Source organism: Cherax quadricarinatus, chromosome 85, assembly GCF_038502225.1.
Source record: "Cherax quadricarinatus isolate ZL_2023a chromosome 85, ASM3850222v1, whole genome shotgun sequence".
NCBI classification, from domain to species: Eukaryota; Metazoa; Arthropoda; class Malacostraca; order Decapoda; family Parastacidae; genus Cherax; species Cherax quadricarinatus.
This window is the reverse complement of record NC_091376.1, coordinates 4,364,360-4,385,115: the sequence shown is the minus strand read 5'-3', so window position 1 is coordinate 4,385,115 and position 20,756 is coordinate 4,364,360. Positions and strand designations below refer to the sequence as shown.

Here is a 20,756-nt window from a genome sequence, read left to right as displayed (position 1 = left end):
AATGTGTTTCTTATATAATTTTGAAAAAAATATCATAGATTAAGGGAAATGTCTATATTAACGTAATATGCGACATTAATGCACCCAAGAGATTATTATTATTACTATTATTATTACTATTATTATTATTATTATTATTATTATTATTATTATTATTATTATTATTATTGCATCAAGAGTAGAGAGACTCTTAGTGATATTAATGTGTACCTACATGCCAGCACAGTGTGTAAGTTTATTTAGGTACAGGTGTACACAAGTTTAATTATCAAGTACAATACATATAAAATATATTCTTTCACAAGTGTGCTGATATTATTTATACCATTTTTACACCAATGCAGTAGTCTACATAACAGTAAATCTTCTATTTTTTTTGTGAGAATAAAAATTCAAAGTGGAACGCAAAAGAATGTAAGAGGGGCATGGGGACGTGACTAATGAACAGAGGAAATGTTATTTTAGTGGCAGGAATGTCTTTCTTGTTTATTCTGGACCCTATTCGGAAATTGGCATCTTTTGAAATTTGTGTGAAATTGGCAAAATTGCTAAATTCTGACCACTGTCTTGGATAGTTGAAATCGGTAAATTGTTGATTTCTTGTACTCATTCGATAGACAAAATGGAGTTCTAGCAAAATAGTTATGATTTTTGTCGACATGTACACACAATTGGCCGAAAATAGGGCTCAAAGTGGGGAAAATTGCCGATGCATAAACATCATCGAGACCGCTAACTTTGCGAGAGCATAATTCCATAAGTTTTCCATCAAATTTCATACTTTTGGTGTCATTATGATCGGGAAAAGATTCTCTATCTTTTTATAAGAATTTTTTTTTTTTTTTTTTTAAATTTGGACGACCTTGAGAACAAGTCTCTGAGAGGGCCTGTCGACCCTCAAAGGGTTAAAACCCAGTAACAAACAAATTGGGGTGGTTTTTTGGGGGCTGGAATGGATTAATAGCATTTCATTTAATTTCAGTGAGGAAGATTGATTTGATATACGAGCAAATTGAGTTACGAGCGTGGTCGCAGAACGAATTAAACTCGTAAGTCAAGGTACCACTGTACTTCTAGCTATGAAATTAATGTTTCATGATCATTCAGTTTTCTGAACTAGCAGACTTGGTCCTTTAATGCAGATAATACAGAAGACTCCCTGACACTAAGAATACAGATGTTGTAACCTGTAATAATACAAATCAGTATTGTACTGTACAGTAATTTTATAGTATTGTACATAATTTTCAGTTAATTTTACTTAATTTTTTGTGGTGGAGAGATGAAGTGTAAACTGTTGTGATCAATAGTGGTGACTCAGAATAACTTTTATTCTTAGTCAGAGGAGCTGTAAAACTCTACTATTGAAAATAATGTAGATGGCTGGGAAAACAAAGATGGCTGAGAAGACATAGATGGCTGAGATGTTTAAAGAGGAGCAGGTTTAAACAATATATCCAGCTTCAGTTGTTTACCATGTTCATGCTGGTCCCTTATGATACATTCTCTAAGTATTCGTAAGTGTAGATAATGGCCCTTCACTTTTGTCAGAGAGGTCATTGTACTTTATGAAAACATAAGTCACATCTCTTCATCATCATCTTCACTATCTTGTTCTTCTATGCCAAGAGACTGTTCTGCAACTTCTACAGCACTCAGCATATGGTAACCACCATCACCATCATTTTCCTCTAACCTTGTCATTGGACTTCTGTTCCAGCCTTCGTTGAGTGTGGACATCCCTCTCTCTCACCTGAGCATCAGTGACAAGTTTTCCCTGCTCTCTCTGAGACACTTGTCCTCATCTTACTTTGCTCACTTGGCATGTTACAGGAGGGGGCACTCATCATCTGCTTAATTTTAGCCAACTCCATTATTCCACTCTGCAGATAACTCTTTAACAGTTTTGGTGGGAAGCCAGTTACTGAATTCAGGTGAAGTGTGGGTGTCCCACTCTGCTGGGGCTTGTCAATGGATCCACTTGATCTAATTGGGAACTTCTAGTTTTTGTTTCTATTTACAAAAGGATGCCTGTTTCCTCTTCTTTCATCACCCACCTTTGGACAATAACTCTTCTTCATACATCGGAAAACAGGACTCAATATGGTGTAAGGTGTAAGTGACTGTTACTAACCCAACAACAACAATCATGCCATCACATCTTCCTCTGTAACTTCTGTTCACCCTCACACTGAAGGATTTGATGAAAATCACTGGCCTCAAACCCCCCAATCATTACCTAATGTTGTTCTTTTCAATTCCTTCCATGATGCTGCAAGGTTTAAGATGGCAGATTTCCGGTTATACTTTTTGATACTCTCTAACATACACAGGCCTCTGGTGTCTTTCCAAATTTTCATCCTCCTTAATCACTACCAGTACAGCCTCTCCTCACTTACTGACGTACTCATTTATTGACAACTTGGAGTTACGATGGGCTCTCCAGTGAGCCAGTATTGTATGCCATACAAGAACTTGGGTCATGGAAATGGGCAGCACAGTGTCTCAGCATCAAGCATCTCAGTCTCCTACTTACAGTCACTCAGTACACTATGTGAATTCCTTCACATATTTTTCAGCCACTTTTTGGTCCGAACTGGCAGCCTCACCATGCCTTATCACACTATGTATGCCACTACGATTCTTAAATCTATCAAACCAACCTTGCTGACCTTAAATTCACTCACATCACCACTAGTTGCAGGCACTTTTCTAATTAAATCGTCATGCAACTTCCTAGACTTTTCACATATGATCGCTTGAGAGATGCTATCTCCTGCTATCTGTTTTTCATTTATCCACACCAATAACAGTCTCAACATCTTCTATCACTTGCGATCTCTGTTTCGAAAACAAACTTGCACCTTTTGCAAGAACAGCTTTCTTGATTGCCGTTTTGTTGGCCAAGATAGTAGCGATGGTTGATTGGGGTTTGGTATACAACCTGGCCAGCTCTGAGACACTCACTCCACTTTCGTACTTAGCAATTATCTCTTTCTTCATTTCCATAGTAATTTTCACCTTTTTTACCACACAGTTGGCACTAGAAGCTTTCATGGGGCCCCTGGTGACTTATTTTGCAGTTTTTTTTTTTTTTTTCAACAAGTCGGCCATCTCCCACCGAGGCAGGGTGACCCAAAAAAGAAAGAAAATACCCAAAAAGAAAATACTTTCATCATCATTCAACACTTTCACCACACTCACACATTATCACTGTTTTTGCAGAGGTACTCAGAATACAACAGTTTAGAAGCATATACATATAAAGATACACAACATATCCCTCCAATCTGCCAATATCCCAAACCCCTCCTTTAAAGTGCAGGCATTGTACTTCCCATTTCCAGGACTCAAGTCTGACTATATGAAAATAACTGGTTTCCCTGAATCCCTTGACTAAATATTACCCTGCTCACACTCCAACAGATCGTCAGGTCCCAAGTACCATTCGTCTCCATTCACTCCTATCTAACACGCTCACGCACGCTTGCTGGAAGTTCAAGCCCCTCGCCCACAAAACCTCCTTTACCCCCTCTCTCCAACCCTTTCGAGGACAACCCCTACCCCGCCTTCCTTCCCCTATAGATTTATATACTTTCCATGTCATTCTACTTTGATCCATTCTCTCTAAATGACCAAACCACCTCAACAACCCCTCTTCTGCCCTCTGACTAAAACTTTTATTAACTCCACACCTTTTCCTAATTTCCACACTCTGAATTTTCTGCATAATATTTACACCACACATTGCCCTTAAACAGGACATCTCCACTGCCTCCAACTGCCTCCCAGCTGCTGCATTTACCACCCAAGCTTCACACCCATATAAGAGTGTTGGTACTACGGTATTTTAATACATTCCCTTCTTTGCCTCCATAGATAACGTTTTTTGACTCCACATATACCTCAACGCACCACTCACCTTTTTTCCCTCATCAATTCTATGATTAACCTCATCCTTCATAAATCCATCCGCCGACACATCAACTCCCAAGTATCTGAAAACATTCACTTCTTCCATACTCCTCCTCCCCGATTTGATATCCAATTTTTCTTTATCTAAATCATTTGATACCCTCATCACCTTACTCTTTTCTATGTTCACTTTCAACTTTCTACCTTTACACACATTCCCAGACTCATCCACTAACCTTTGCAATTTTTCTTTAGAATCTCCCATAAGCACAGTATCATCAGCAAAAAGTAACTGTGTCAATTCCCATTTTGAATTTGATTCCCCAAAATTTAATCCCACCCTTCTCCCGAACACCCTAGCATTTACTTCATTTACAACCCCATCTATAAATATATTAAACAACTTTGGTGACATTACACATCCCTGTCTAAGATCTACTTTTACCGGGAAGTAGTCTCCCTCTCTTCTACACACCCTAACCTGAGCCTCACTATCCTCATAAAAACTCTTTACAGCATTTAATAACTTACCACCTATTCCATATACTTGCAACATCTGCCACATTGCTCCTCTATCCACTCTATCATATGCCTTTTCTAAATCCATAAATGCAATAAAAGCTTCCCTACCTTTATCTAAATACTGTTCACATATATATGCTTCAATGTAAACACTTGATCTACACATCCCCAACCCATTCTGAAACCTCCTTGCTCATCCGCAATCCTATATTCTGTCTTACCTCTAATTCTTTCAATTGTAACCCTACCGTACACTTTTCCTGGTATACTCAGTAAACTTATTCCTCTATAATTTTTACAATCTCTTTTGTCCCCTTTCCCTTTATATAAAAGGACTATACATGCTCTCCACCAATCCCTAGGTACCTTCCCCTCTTTCATACATTTATTAAACAAAAGTACCAACAAAAGCCAGCCCGTAATGCTATGCATATAAGTGGCTTTGGCATGCTGCTCTTACCTGTATTTTTTTTGTACCTCTGTATGTATGCTAAAATTTCTAAATAAATAAATAAATAAACCACTCCAACACTATATCCCCCCCTGCTTTTAACATTTCTGTCATGATCCCATCAGTTCCAGCTGCTTTACCCCCTTTCATTCTACATAATGCCTCATGTACCTCCCCCACACTTACATTCTGCTCTTCTTCACTCCTAAAAGATGGTATACCTGCCTGACCAGTGCATGAAATTACCGCCTCTCTTTCTTCCTTAACATTTAAAAGTTCCTCAAAATATTCTCGCCATCTACCTAATACCTCACTCTCCCCATCTACTAACTCCCCTACTCTGTTTTTAACTGACAAATCCATACGTTCCCTAGGCTTTCTTAACTTGTTTAACTCACTCCAAATTTTTTTCTTATTTTCATTAAAATTTCTTGACAGTGCCTCTCCCACTCTATCATCTGCTCTCCTTTTGCACTCTCTCACCACTCTCTTCACCTTTCTTGTACTCTCCATATACTCTGCTCTTCCTATAATACTTCTGCTTTGTAAAAACCTCTCATAAGCTACCTTTTTCTCTTTTATCACACCCTTTACTTCATCATTCCACCAATCACTCCTCTTTCCTCCTGCCCCCACCCTACTATAACCACAAACTTCTGCCCCACATTCTAATATTGCATTTTTAAAACTTTTCCAACCCTCTTCAACCCTCCCACTACTCATCTTTGCACTAGCCCACCTTTCTGCCAATAGTCGCTTATATCTCACCCGAACTTCCTCCTCCCTTAGTTTATACACTTTCACCTCCCTCTTACTTGTTGTTGCCACCTTCTTCTTTTCCCATCTACCTCTTACTCTAACTGTAGCTACAACTAAATAATGATCTGATATATCAGTTGCCCCTCTATAAACATGTACATCCTGGAGCCTACCCATCAACCTTTTATCCACCAATACATAATCTAATAAACTACTTTCATTACATGCTACATCATACCTTATATATTTATTTATCCTCTTTTTCATAAAATATGTATTACTTATTACCAAATCTCTTTCTACACATAGCTCAATTAAAGGCTCCCCATTTACATTTACCCCTGGCACCCCAAATTTACCTATTACTCCCTCCATAACATTTTTACCCACTTTAGCATTGAAATCCCCAACCACCATTACTCTCACACTTGATTCAAAACTCCCCGCGCATTCACTCAACATTTCCCAAAATCTCTCTCTCTCCTCTACACTTCTCTCTTCTCCAGGTACATACACGCTTATTATAACCCACTTTTCACATCCAATCTTTATTTTACTCCACATAATCCTTGAATTAATACATTTATAGTCCCTCTTTTCCTGCCATAGCTTATCCTTCAACATTATTGCTACTCCTTCTTTAGCTCTAACTCTATTTGAAACCCCTGACCTAATCCTATTTATTCCTCTCCATTGAAACTCTCCCACCCCCTTCAGCTTTGTTCCACTTAAAGCCAGGACATCCAGCTTCTTCTCATTCATAACATCCACAATCATCTCTTTCTTATCATTTGCACAACATCCATGCACATTCAGACTTTCCACTTTGACAATTTTCTTCTTCTTATTCTTTTTAGTAATCTTTACAGGAAAAGGGGTTACTAGCCCATTGTTCCCGGCATTTTAGTTGACTTTTACAACACGCATGGCTTACGGAGGAAAGATTCTTATTCCACTTCCCCATGGATATAAAAGGAAAAGTAATAGGACCAAGAACTATTAAGATAAAATCAAAGAAAACTCGGATGAGTGTGTATAAATAAATGTGTACGTGTATGTGTAGTGTGACCTAAGTGTAAGTAGAAGTAGCAAGACATACCTGTAATCTTGCATAATTATGAGACAGACAAAAGACACCAGCAATCCTACCATCATGTAAAACAATTACAGGCTTTCGTTTTACACTCACTTGGCAGGACGGTAGTACCTCCCTGGGTGGTTGCTGTCTACCAACCTACTACCTACAATTTTGCAGTTACAAGCACTAAAAACACTGTGATAATATGAAATGTACCGAATGTATGCTTAGATGCGACCGCACTGGTTGGCTTGTAAACACTGGCACCCACGGGGCAGCTGAGGCCACACGTGGGACTCGTTGCGGATGAATCGCATACGGCGAGTTTTTTTTATCATGAGGCAAGGCAAAATTTTTGCGTTCAAATGCTTTGTATGGTGGATTTAACGTAACGCGATGCGTTTGCAAGGCGGGGGTCCACTGTATACACATCTTACGAGCCAGTGTTTTTGATGTATTAATACGTCAAAATTCTAGAAGCTTCAAATCAAGCAGGAGAAAGCTGGTAGGCCCACATGCAAGAGAATGGGTCAGTGTGCACAGTATAAAAAAAATCCTGCAGCACAGTGCATAATGAGAAAAAAAAAACTGTGTTTTTCATATAGTATTTATGGTTCTATTCTCAGTTTCTTGGTCCCATTTGATAGAATACAAGACATTTTACAAAAATAGAGATGATTTTGATTGGCTTCACGATGAAAAGGACCTTGAAATTGAGCTCAGAGTAGCGGAAATGTTCAATTTTTTCCGATATTCAAGAGTGAACAAATGACGTCACCGTCCAATACATGTCTAAATGGCCAGTCTAATACGCATTCACAAATGGGTTGACAATATTTATACAATTATTACAATAATGCAGTAGTCTGCATAACAGTAAATCTCCTATTTTTTCTGTGAATAAAAATTCAAAATAGAAAGCAAAAGTAATATACAGTGGAACCTCAAATATCAAACTTAATCCATTCCTGGAGTTCTAAATTCGAAAAGTCTGAAAAGCGAAGCAATGTTTCCCATAAGAAAAAATGGAAATACAATTAATTTTTTCCAGAAACCCAAAAATATTCACCAAAAACATACATTTTATAGAGATTAATTATAGTTTTACATACACACAACAAATATAGTGTTCAATTATGTATTAATAAATTTAAATAAACATATAAAATAACATTTTGCTTACCTTTATTGAAGATTGGTGATGACATCTGGAAGATAGGGAGGAGGAAAGAGGGAGTTGGGGTTAGTGTTTGGAAGGAGAATCCCCCTCCATGAGGACTTCAGGTATCAAAGCCCTCTCTGGGGTTACTTCCCTTCTCTGTCTTTTAATGCCACTAGGACCAGCTTGAGAGTCACTGAAACCCTGTCTCACAAAATAACTGTTCACAGTCCTTTGTTTCTTTCTGGTGCCTCTTTAAGATTTCCCTAAAATGGGATATGGTTCTGTCACTGAACTTGTTGCAAAGATGGCTTGTTTTGGCTTGCTCAGGGTGGTACTCTCCACAAACATTTGGACATCATTCCACTTCTGTATTATTTCCTTCTTCACATCTATGGTGTTTCTCACTTTCTTTACCACATGGGTACCACTAGCAAGTTTCATTGCTCCCATTGTAGCTTATTTCACAGTCTCACTAGCACTAAACACAATGAAATAATCATAAAATGTTTGAATGAGAGTGCAGGTTAGTGTTCACTCAAGCATCAAAAACCAGACTGGCTCATGGCGCCTGCGTGGGGACGCGGACACAGTGGGCTGCCGGACAGGTCCGGTACCCGGTGGTTTGAAAATAGGGGCGAGTTCGATAATAGGGACAAAGTTGGTTCGAAAAAAGGGTTCTATTTTTGGAGAGTTTGATAAGCGATACGTTCAAAATTTGAGGTTCCACTGTAAGAGGGGCCTGGAGATGTGACTAATGAACAGAGACAATGTTATTTTAGTGCCAGGAATGTCTGCATTGTTTATTCTGGATCCTATTTTGAACTTGGCATCTGTTGAAATTTGTGTGAAATTGGCCAGATTGCCAATTTCTGACCACTTTATTGGGTAGTTGAAATCAGTGAATGAGCAGTTTCTTGTACTCAATCGATAGAGCAGATTGAGTTCTAAAGAAACAGCTATGAGTTTGGTCAACTGGAACAATGGGATTGGCCAAAAATAGGGCTCAAAGTGGGCGAAATCGCCGATGCATATGCATCGCCGAGATTGCTAACTTCATGAGAATGTAATTCCATAAGTTTTCCATCAAATTTCATACTTTTGGTGTCATTACCAACAGTTAAAGATTCTCTGTCATTTCATAAGAAAAAATAATTTTTTTGTTTTTCAAATATTTTGCGCCACACAGAGACACTTCAGGATTTGGGGTCTCGACAGTAAGAGGGTTAATTAAGTTGTCACTAGAGACACTGAGAATGTAAACACACAGACAAACACCAGCTAACCCCTTTACTGTCAGCTTCTTTTGTATTTCTTCCATTTTCCTCTTCCAAGTGCTGCTGCACTTCTAACTCTATCTTGTGGGTGCACAATAGTTAGAAGTGCAGCAGCACTTGGAAGAGGAACAACAAGAGGAAAATGAAAGTATAAAAAAAGTTCACAGTAAAGGGGTTAGTTAGTGTGTTTGTCTGTGTGTTTACATTCTCTCTCGTGGCAGCTTAATAAATGATTAAACTCAGTGAACAAGGTATGTCGATGGTATTAATAATAATAATAATTAATAATGATAACAACAATTGCTCTGGAGTGGTTTAAATGTCAGCTACCAAACCTGTACAAAATATGTATGACATTTAAACCCCTCCAGAGCAATTATTATTTATTATTTTTATGATTATTATTACTTTTATTATTATTATTATTCTTATTACCATCAACATACCTTATTCACTGAGTTTAATCATCCAGGTTCTCCCATGTGTCTGCATTTTATGCCTTATGAGAACTTTGGTCATGGAGACGGACAGTGCGGTGTCTCAGCATCAAGCATCTCAGTCTCCTTCCTACAGCCACTGAGTACACTAGCTTTCACTGTCTCCAAGACTACATATTTGTAAAAATTTGCACTTTATTGCACATCCCATAGTACAAGATATTGGCAGAAAGGAAGATCTTGACTTCAACTGAAGGAAGCACCAAGAAACAAAGGAAGGTTCTCGATCTTGAGGTGAAAATGAAGATTATAAACAAGTATGAAGCTGGTAAGAAAGTGCAAGTGATAGCCGATGACTTGAAGCTGGCGCATTCTACCATTTCCACTATCTTCAAGGATAGATAGAGTGAAAGAGGTAGTGAAAGCATCAACAGGATTTCAAGCCATAATAACTAGGCAGCAGGAAAGCCTTATTCAAGAAATGGAGAAATTACCAACGATCTAGTTTGATGATCAGATACGAAAAAGAATGCCCATGAGCCTTTTAATTATTCAAGCCAAGGCTTGAAGGGTGGGTGGAGCTATACGAGAGGGAGAAGGCATTACGGTCTCTCAGTAATTCATGGCTCACCATGCCTAGTGGAGATGTAACTCTCGGCACTATAAAATATTGTATAATTATACTATTACTATCAATAAAGATTATCTACCTATCATATTTATTCCAGAATAATATTAGGTATAACATAAAAGTATGATAATATGCTCAAATTAATAAAAACTGACATTATACAGGTCTCCCTCAATATTCGCATTTTCCACTTTCATAGGCTTCAAACATTCACAAATTCCCAGCCACCCAATCATATTTAAAATATGTCATTACATATGTTAGGAATTGTGGCAGTGGCAGAGTTTGTTTGGAGTTAGGACAAGATAGTCCTTCAATATGACACTAATATCAACTATGCAGCTTATTTATCTATTACAATTCATCTAATATGACAAAATAAACAATATTAATAACATAGAAACATGATATATACTCTAGAATGAATAAAATATGTCATTAAGTATGTCACAAGTGTTGCTGTGTTGTTGTTGGGTGTATAAGGGCCACTAAGACATAAGCCATACATAGTGGTGGTTGAGGCGACAGTAGAGATAGAGACTAGAGACGGCGGTGTTGTCAGTCACTGTATATAACGCCAACAACATTGGAGGAGTTAGGTTCTTGCTGTCATTTTTCTATCGATTAATTGCTTAACTTACTTGCTACACTGTTAATACTACACTTTATCGCTGGCTGGTGCTATAGCCTTCATCAATTCGTTCTGTTTTAGTATCATACATATCATAGAATCACTGAAAAAGGCACATTCTTCCCTCTCTCTTCCTCCTTCACTTTGGTACTCTGCTACAAGGTCTTTCTTGAATTCTATACTCTTTCTCACCTCTACCAAAGGGCTGGCACTAGTACAATATTTTATGATTTTTTATGTGTTAAGGAATGTTAAGGAAGCAGTATTATATTTCCCTACAATATATTGGGGCACCAAACATTTGCGATTTCTCACTATTTGCGAGGCTCTTGATCCCCTAACCCTCACGAATGTTGAGGGAGACCTGTATTGAGAGGTATTGGTGGGTGGTTAGAGATGTACTAGAGAGAGAGAAGGCACAAGCAGTCTCTCTCATTTACTCATGGTTCACCGTGGTGTGTGGAGGTGTGAGCTCATGGCACTATAAAATATTGTGTAATTATACTATTACTATCAATAAAGGTTATCTACCTATCATATTTATTCCAAAATAACATTAGGCATAACATAAATAATGTAGACATCCCAAGTTTCACTGTTGGGATTGATAGTGACTCTCAAGACATGAAGTACTTTCTTATTGGTTCGTTCCGCTAACCCATTGCTGGCAGGATGATGAGGAACAATGGTGGATTTAGAGATCTTGTACAAGGTGCACAAATTTTCAAGAATCTCATTACAGAATTCACCTCCATTATCGGTTACTAGGGACTTACTTGGAGGTTACCTGGAGGTTATTCCGGGGATCAACGCCCCCGCGGCCCGGTCCATGACCAGGCCTCCCGATGGATCAGGGCCTGATCAACTAGGCTGTTACTGCTGGCCCCACACAGTCCGATGTACGAGCCACAGCCCGGCTGATCCGGCACTGACTTTAGGTATCTGTCCAGCTCTCTCTTGAAGGCAGCCAGGGGTTTATTGGCAATTCCCCTAATGCTTGATGGGAGGCTGTTGAACAGTTTTGGGCCCCGGACACTTATGGTGTTTTCTCTTAGTGTACCAATGGCGCCCCTACTTTTTATTGGCGGCATTTTGCATCGCCTGCCCAGTCTTTTACTTTCGTAGGGAGTGATTTCTGTGTGCAGATTTGGGACCATTCCTTCCAAGATTTTCCAAGTGTAGATTATGATATATCTCTCCCTCCTGCGTTCCAACGAGTACAAGTCAAGTGCTTTCAAGCGTTCCCAGTAGTTTAGGTGCTTGACAGAACTTATACGTGCAGTAAAGGATCTCTGTACACTCTCTAGATCTGCGATTTCACCTGCTTTGTATGGAGATGTTAATGTACAGCAGTATTCCAGCCTAGAGAGAACAAGTGATTTGAAAAGGATCATCATGGGCTTGGCATCTCTCGTTTTGAAAGTTCTCATTATCCATCCTATCATTTTCTTTGCACGTGCGATCGTGGCACTGTTGTGATCCTTGAAAGTGAGATCCTCAGACATTACTACTCCCAGGTCCCTTACATTATTTTTCCGCTCTATTGTATGGCCGGAGTCAGTAGTATACTCTGTTCTAGTTATTATCTCCTCCAGTTTTCCATAACGGAGTAGTTGGAATTTGTCCTCATTGAACATCATATTGTTTACCGTTGCCCACTGGAAAACTTTGGGTGGTATGCCTGCAGATAATGTGTTCCTTAAACGCTTTATCTACTATCTCGGCAGTCTTATCTGCAATAGGAACTAACTCACAATATCTGGTGAAATGGTCTACCATAACACACAGATGTTTGTTGCCCTGGAGGGAACATTGGAAATTAATTAACAAATCTAGCGCAACTCTTTCCCAAGTTTCGTTAGTGGTTGGATACACTTTGATTGGATTAGGACCATTAGCATTACCTTTATGTTGCATGCAGACACTACATTTCTTAACATACTCAGAAATATCAGTTGCCATACGAGGCCAAAAGTATTTCAATCTGGCTTGTTTTACTGAACGATCCATACCAGGGTGTGCAACACCTGGTACATCGTGAACTAGCTGTAAGGCTACATTCACTAGTGACTGTGGAATTACTAACTGGTATACTCTTCTGCTAGGAGTACCCAACTCGGCTGTTTGATACAGTAATTCTTGGTTCATGACAAAGTCACTGATGGGTGCTGGTGGCTTCACATTCAGAATAAGATCTTCCTGGAGCAGGAATCGAATCACACCAGACCACATGGGATCTGTTCGTTGAGCATTCTTTACATCCTCAGCACTAAATGGAGGGTCTGCAGTTACTATACTAACATGTCGCGATAAGGCATCTGCGACTACATTTGACTTGCCAGGTAATTATTCAAAGGTGAGATTGAACTCTTGGATAGTCAAGGTCCATCTGGCTAACCTTCCAGTAGGTTGTTTGTTCAGGAATAAAGGTATCAGTGGAGCATGGTCTGTCAAGACATGAACAGAGTACTGATAAATAATGTCTCGGAAGTGCTTTAAAGACCATACTATTGCTAAAGCTTCTTGCTCAGTTACTGTATAATTACGTTCAGCCTTCGTAAGGACTCGGCTAGCAAATGCAACTGCGTTGTACTTTCCATCAGTCTTCTGAGCTAGTACGGCACCTATGCCAATAGAACTAGCATCAATTGTCAGATAGAAGGGCTTAGAAAAATCTGGAAATTTCAAAATTGGAACAGATGTTAGCTTTTCTTTTAGAGTTTGGAATTCTCTTTCTTTAACGGAAGGTCCAAACAAAAGGATCATCTTTCTTAAGCAACTCAGTTAGAGGAACAGCTATGGAAGAAAAATTGGCAATGAAAGATCTATAAAAACCTGCTTAGCCCACAAAGGATCTTACGGCATCAGCAGTTTTGGGTGTTGGAAAATTTAGTACTGCAGTTACTTTACTTTGGTCAGTCGTAACCCCTCTAGGAGTGACTACGTGACCAAGAAACTTAATTTCTGATCTGAAAAATTGACATTTAGACAGTTTGATCTTTAAATTGGCTTCTTCAAGCTTACCAAGTACATGTACTACATCAAGTCTCTTCAAGTGTGTATCCACGTCTTTAGACATGACGATTACGTCATCTAAGTACACCATAAGTGCATTACCTATGAGACCTCTAAAGATATTAGTAATGAGCCTTGAGAACGTGATAGGGGAGGATCGTAATCCAAACGCCATATGGAGGAAGTGATAATGACCTGTAGGAGTGGAAAATGCAGTTAGCTCTTGGCTGTCCTCGTGAAGAGGGACTTGCCAAAACCCTTGTAACAAGTCCAGGGTTGAAAAGACTTTGTTATCTCTGATGAAGCGATCTGGGATAGTTTTCGCATTTAACTTCCTAAAGTCAATCACTGGGCGCCAAGTACCATCCTTCTTAGGTACTAGGATCAAGGGCGCATTCCCAGGTGAATTGCTAGGTGCAATAACTCCATCATCAAGCATTTGATTGATCAATTCTTCTGCGACAGCAACTTGTGAATGAGGCATTCTGTACGCAGGTATATAGATAGGTCTAGTACCAGGTTCAAGTGGAATACGATGGGACAGTAAGTTCGTTATACCCATCTTCTCACCTGGTAAGGCAATGGCTTTACGACGTTTGTTCAACAGAGTCAACAAACGCTTGACTTCATCTGGGAAGTCAGTGGGAGCTATGTCTTTCTCCTCAACTGGTGGAACAGATTGATCCAGTGAAGTGGATGAGGTCTCCCCGGTAGAAATATCACCGACCCACTGGTCAGGTGACAACTCATCCTCTACCTGAACAGGGTAAGGATAGTGAACAAGGTCAACAAGATTGGTATTTGCTCTGAGACGAACACTGTGACCAGAAGTGTTAGCTAAGAAGAAATGGATCTTACTATCTCTTACAACATGTAAGGATGGTTCAACAAATAGACCTTTTACTTTGCAGGAGTCACTGTCAACTAGGACGTTATCTCCATCTGGAACACTAGGAACAACAACAGACACTCTAGTGAGGGCACTAGCTGCGACAGAAACGTCTTTCTGCAGACTGCATGTTACATCAACAAGAGATGGCATTACTAGTTGCAAGTAATTGTTTTCCGACAAGGCGTCCCCTGTGGAGAAACTACTACTTGAACTAGCAGACATTGCAGGGATAGGCTCAGCACTCAAGGTAGTCAGAGCGTCCTCGGACACTTGAGGTAACTGGACACTATCTTGCAAGTCTGAAGTTGCAAGAACACAGACAGGAATGACAGGATCATCAGTGCCTGACCGCTTGGTTACGCTACTGGAAAATTCACTGGCCTGTAAGGACTTAATTCGAATGTCGTACTCTGTGGCAGTATGGCAGATCTCGGATCCAAGCTGGTAACCCCAAAATGGTACGATCAAGTCATCAATTTGGGCATGCCATCGATAAGGGTCGAGCACAATGCGTAAGTCTCGCATGGAAGCAAATCCCAGTAGAAGGTCACCAGGGAAAATAATCTGGTCGACAACAAGGAAGGAATCAGTGAAATCTCTACCTTGGATAGAAAAAGTGAGGGAAGTCCGACCTCGGACACGCAGGTGAGAACCAACTACTCCACTAAGGGAGGACACATGAGTCGGTTCTACGAGAAGGACATGTCGTAACTGCTTATCCCTAAACAAACTAGACATGATAATATTGACTTGCGCACCAGAGTCCATGAACAAATGAACGGGCACATTATGAACAGATGCTTGCACTATAGGGCCTATGGTTGCATTGGAAGTTATGTGCAAACAAAAAGGTGGATTGTCATCAGAAAAGATTTGTTCCACTTCATCCCCAAATCTACGTCAGAGACGTGTGAAGCAACATCATCAGCAGGATTGTCATTCTCGAGACTGCTTAAGGCTTCAAAGGAATTGTGAACGGGGATGGTGTACTCATTATCACCTACTGTCACCATGGGACGGTTTGACTGGGGCGCTCGAATTCCCCCGAATTCGAAGAATGAGCCTGGTTCTGGTTATTTTGAGAACCACAATGTCTATTTCCTCTACGGGTTCTGCAGTTGGAACGGCCACGGAAAGACCTAGAGTACTGAAGGTTGTAGAGAGCATTGCACTCAGATGTGTCATGTCCATGTATTCTATGATAAGTACAGTAAGGAAGATCTGACTGTTACTCATCATCAGCACGACACCTCTTAGGGTGACTATCAGGACAATTAATTGCAATATGGCCACGGAAACCACAGTTGTAACAAGTCCACTGACTATGGTTACTGAATATACTATAAATACAGTGGACCCCCGCATAACGATTACCTCCAAATGCGACCAATTATGTAAGTGTATTTATGTAAGTGCGTTTGTACGTGTATGTTTGGGGGTCTGAAAGGAATAATCTACTTCACAATATTCCTTATGGGAATAAATTCGGTCAGTACTGGCACCTGAACATACTTATGGAGTGAAAAAATATCGTTAACCGGGGGTCCACTGTACTACGAGGTTTATAATGACTCTGTACACTGGTCCTTGGTGATCGCTGAGATGGTTGACGACCACGATTTGTCGCTGTGGCGCAAACAAGAGGTGGTGCAGACTGAGGCATAGCTGTGAAATTACTTTTGATACATGGGAAAGTACCCTGGGGGCATAATGAACGTACATGATTTAGAGCTGTAAGGGTTTCCATCGTCACAGTTGGAGGATTAGCCTCATAAGCACACACGGAAGCAAGCGGCATTATTTCTTTGATTGCTCCAAAAGCTGCTATTTTAGCAAACGATGCTGTGGATGGTTTATGCTCGTCAGGGACAAAAGCTGAGGACTGGACAGCATTGATAAATGATGATAAAAGTTTGTCTAATCTAACAGCAAAGGCACTCAACGATTCATTAGTCATGGGTGTAGCATTCACTAGTTCCCTAAGAACGACATATGGATCAGCTGTTTTTACTGGTACGAGGAAAGAACGAATCAATTCCTCATATTGTGACCACTTAGTAAGATTCCTGAAGTCTCGCATATCAAGGAGATCAACAACGTGAACATCAGCAGGGGATCGATGAAGAGCTTCTTTCGCAAGTCTGATAAGACTTTCCTCTGAAGGATGACCTTCAACTAGAACATTACCACGAGAACGAATGGCAGTAAACCATGCTTCAAGACTATATACATGTCCATTGAATAAAGGTAACGCATCAAGGGAATCACGAGTAAAACTTTAGTGTCTCAGTGTCTGGGTCGCTCTGTCAGTCGCCAAGGAACTGTGAGGACTGATGACAGGAGCAGCAGTAGCCTGAGAGGTCTGAGTGTCAACATTCACTAAAGTATCACTTGAAGATATGTGAGACATAATGGCAAAGAAGTTGCACAAGAACAAATAAGGCAAAAATAATGAACAATAAAAATGATATAAAATGTTAAAATTAAAATAAAAGAGATGCAACTAATTCTGCAGAAGTAATAAAAAAAATGTCTAAGATACACTGCAAGAGGAAGAACAACTCAATGTAAAGGACTGCTGGACAAGATAAAAAAAATTACATTGAAATTTACAAGTAAAAATATTATTGGAGACTGAATTAAATGCAAAATGAGCTGTCTATACTCTTGCTAATAAAGAAATTAACTAATAAAACTGTAAATCAATGTAAAAAGTATAAAATAAAATCACTAAATTATATGCAACGAGAGATAACTGGGAAATTTAAATATTTTATAAGAATGCATAAACAAAATTAAAATATAATACAGACAATGTCAGGAAAAATAATAAAATGAAAAACAAGACTCAAACAATAATGAACTGAGAATAATAATGTCAATAAAAGAAAATAATTCACTGCAGAACAAGTGCAACAAAATAAGATGCAGAAATAATCACTGCAATAATAAAAGTTACACTGGGAAAATGTAGGTTAAATAATAAAATAAAAATATGAAGAAAAACTGATTGAACACTTTAACTCTTAATTGTAAATTAGACAAAACAATTTACTCAGAGTAAAGAAAGCACTTTATGTTAAAAAAAAAAAGAAATTAAAATTACACTAAGAATGAATTTGTTCAAAAAAATATGAAAAATATGAATAAAAATAAAACAAGAAACAAAACTGGAAGTATAACACTTACAAGTGACGGGGCACACAACGCTTACAAGTGGCGGGGCACAATCAACATATTCACTTATTCATTTTTTTTTTTTTTTTTTTTTTAGTATATTCTTACAACAAAATCTTGCTGTGACTGATACGACAAAAATTGCTGACAAAAATAATGGTACACAAGTCTGCGAAAAGATCAGGGAATGAGACACTGCTGGCATACGGAAAAAAGACACACACAGAAATAAATGGATAATTTGGTATACTTGTGTGAATATCACTTCATGAACTACAATGACAAATACTAGAGAATACAATGCTGAAAGAACACAAGATAAAAATGAATAAATTATTTCACACGGAGTGACTGACTGGTACACTACACAATAATACTTACTAAAGACATGGAGTAGCATAAAAAAAAACACAGATAAAAATTATAAAAATGAAACACAAGAGATGAGCAATAACACTGGAAAATATTGCAAAAATAATGAGTCAAAGAAACACTGAGTCTACACTGAAAACACAAAGCTTAGAGTACGCAAGAAATTCACTGTAAATGTCTCACACATGCAAATGTCTTTAAATGCAGGAAAATGTCTCTTGAAAATTATCACTGAAATCTGGAGTAGAAGACGGGATGACAAGTGATGAGGGGAAGGTTGTCCTGCAGGTGATTACGCCTCCTACACTCACACTGTTTTCGGAAGAAATGCGCTTTCTCGGTGAACTCACATAACTGGCTTTATCGTTGGCGCTCAGCTACAATCTCTTGACCAATTATGTGAGCCAAAACAGTACTAGGACCCGGTACATCCGTTGAAAAAGAAAAACCCCACAGGTAGATGAGGTGGGTGGCGGGTGGTGGGGGCAGCGGGACAAGCTGGCCCTGTGCGCTCTCACTGCCACGCACTTCTCACCACGCACAAGGTGGCTTAACTAAATCACAATGCCACAGGGATGATGAAGACCACTCTTACCAGCATCCAAGCACAAGCGATACATGAAACAATACTTCAGAGGAACGTGCGTGGCTTACTTCTCTCTCTCAGCTGGGTTAGAAGCTGGGTTGACTGACTGGCTTAACCCACGAGAATGACTGACTGGAAGACGTGTAACGATGCACACAGCATGAAGGAGCAGGTGGATGACAGGAGACAGGCTGGATGGTAGGCTGACTAGCGTTCACTTCCACAGTCTGGCTTACTGACTGGCTTAATTGCAAAATCCGGGTCAACCCCTCAGAGATTGAAGCAATTAGCACACGAACTAAGCCAGGAAGCTTGAAAAACGGCTGCAACAGCCTTTCAGGCTGGAGTACAGGGTGGAGGTGAGTGAGGGTAGCGAGTATCTGGAGGTGGCGGACAGTTCACCTTTGACCTGCCGGCTCCCCACAAACAGTCTTCTAACATCTTGAAATACCCTTAAATCCACTCCCACACCGGTGTCACCATTTGTCATGTGGATTTTCGGTAACGTGGATAGGGTAAGAATTCTCACGTAGGCTGGTAGTACGTATAATATAACGGAAAGTATGGGAAGGCACCAACAGCCGACCTGTCTCTCTCTGCTGGCTAACTACGACTGACTCACAGTGCCTATGGGTGAGGGGGTGTTTGAAATCCTGCTATGGTCAGCAGCAATATGAATACAGTCAGTGATTCACGCAGAGACGGTTGGTAGTGAGTCATCTACTGGTACACTGGTTACTGGTAACTGGTTACTAGGAACTGGTACTACTACTGAGAATGGTACCATATGGTACAGTGGTACTATATGGTACAATGGCACCATATGATTCAATGGTAACATGGTAGAATATGGTACAATGGCACCATTTGGTACAATGGTACCATATGATACAGTGGTACCATGTGCAATGGTACCATATGGTGCAATGGTACCATATGGTACAATGATACCATATGATTCATTGTACCATATGGTACTATATGGTACTGTTGTATTCAACACAATAACCGCACTAACATTTTCATCATTATTTCGTTTACAATAATTGTTTACAGCAAAAATATGCAAAAATGTTGTATATTAGTAATGTTCTATTATATATTTACAAATGTACAGCCACTCGACATGTTCCTTGAGGTGGATGACAAAGCGCTCGTCTTGGAAACTGCCGAGTCACTAGCTAGCTTGCGTCGTCACTCACTCAGTCTTGCCTGGTGGCAGCAACATCTGTAACTGACCATATAGTACATGGTATCATATGTTACAAGGTACCATATGGTACATTGTACTATATGGTATAGGGTACCTTACAGTACAGGATACCTTATGGTGCAGATACAGGGATCCCTATGGAAATAATTCACCCTGACTTTTTTTGGGTTATCCTAGGATTTTATACATATGCTGTTATGTATGATAATCTATGTAACTGTATTTGTGTACACCTGAATAAACTTACTCAAGCATATGTGGCATCGTAAGTTTATTTAGGTATACACAAATAAAGTTACATAGATTATCATACATAGCAGCATATGTTTGGAGAACCTAGGATAACCAAAAGAAGTCAGACAGACTTATTTCCATTAGGGTCCCTGTACCCTGTACCATATGATACAATGTACCATATGGTATAATGTACTGTATGGTACAATGTACTATATGGTACATTGTACCATATGGTACCATTGTACCATATGATACCATTGTATGACATGGCACCATTGTACCATATGGTACAATGGTACCATATGGTTCAAAACCATAGAATTCCTCTTCAGATCCACTTCCATCGGTCTTAGAACTTTAAGTTGTGAAGAGGAGAGTCAGAATTCGCCCGGAGAGTGAGTGAG

The 20,756-nt window shown here is 39.5% G+C and overlaps 1 protein-coding gene across 18 annotated transcripts in view; it reads left to right on the top strand.

Annotated features, from left to right (window-relative positions):
• The window catches only part of l(1)G0196 (inositol hexakisphosphate and diphosphoinositol-pentakisphosphate kinase), a 1,071,245-nt gene that overhangs the window by 935,638 nt on the left and 114,851 nt on the right, over positions 1-20,756 (top strand). The window lies entirely within an intron of this gene.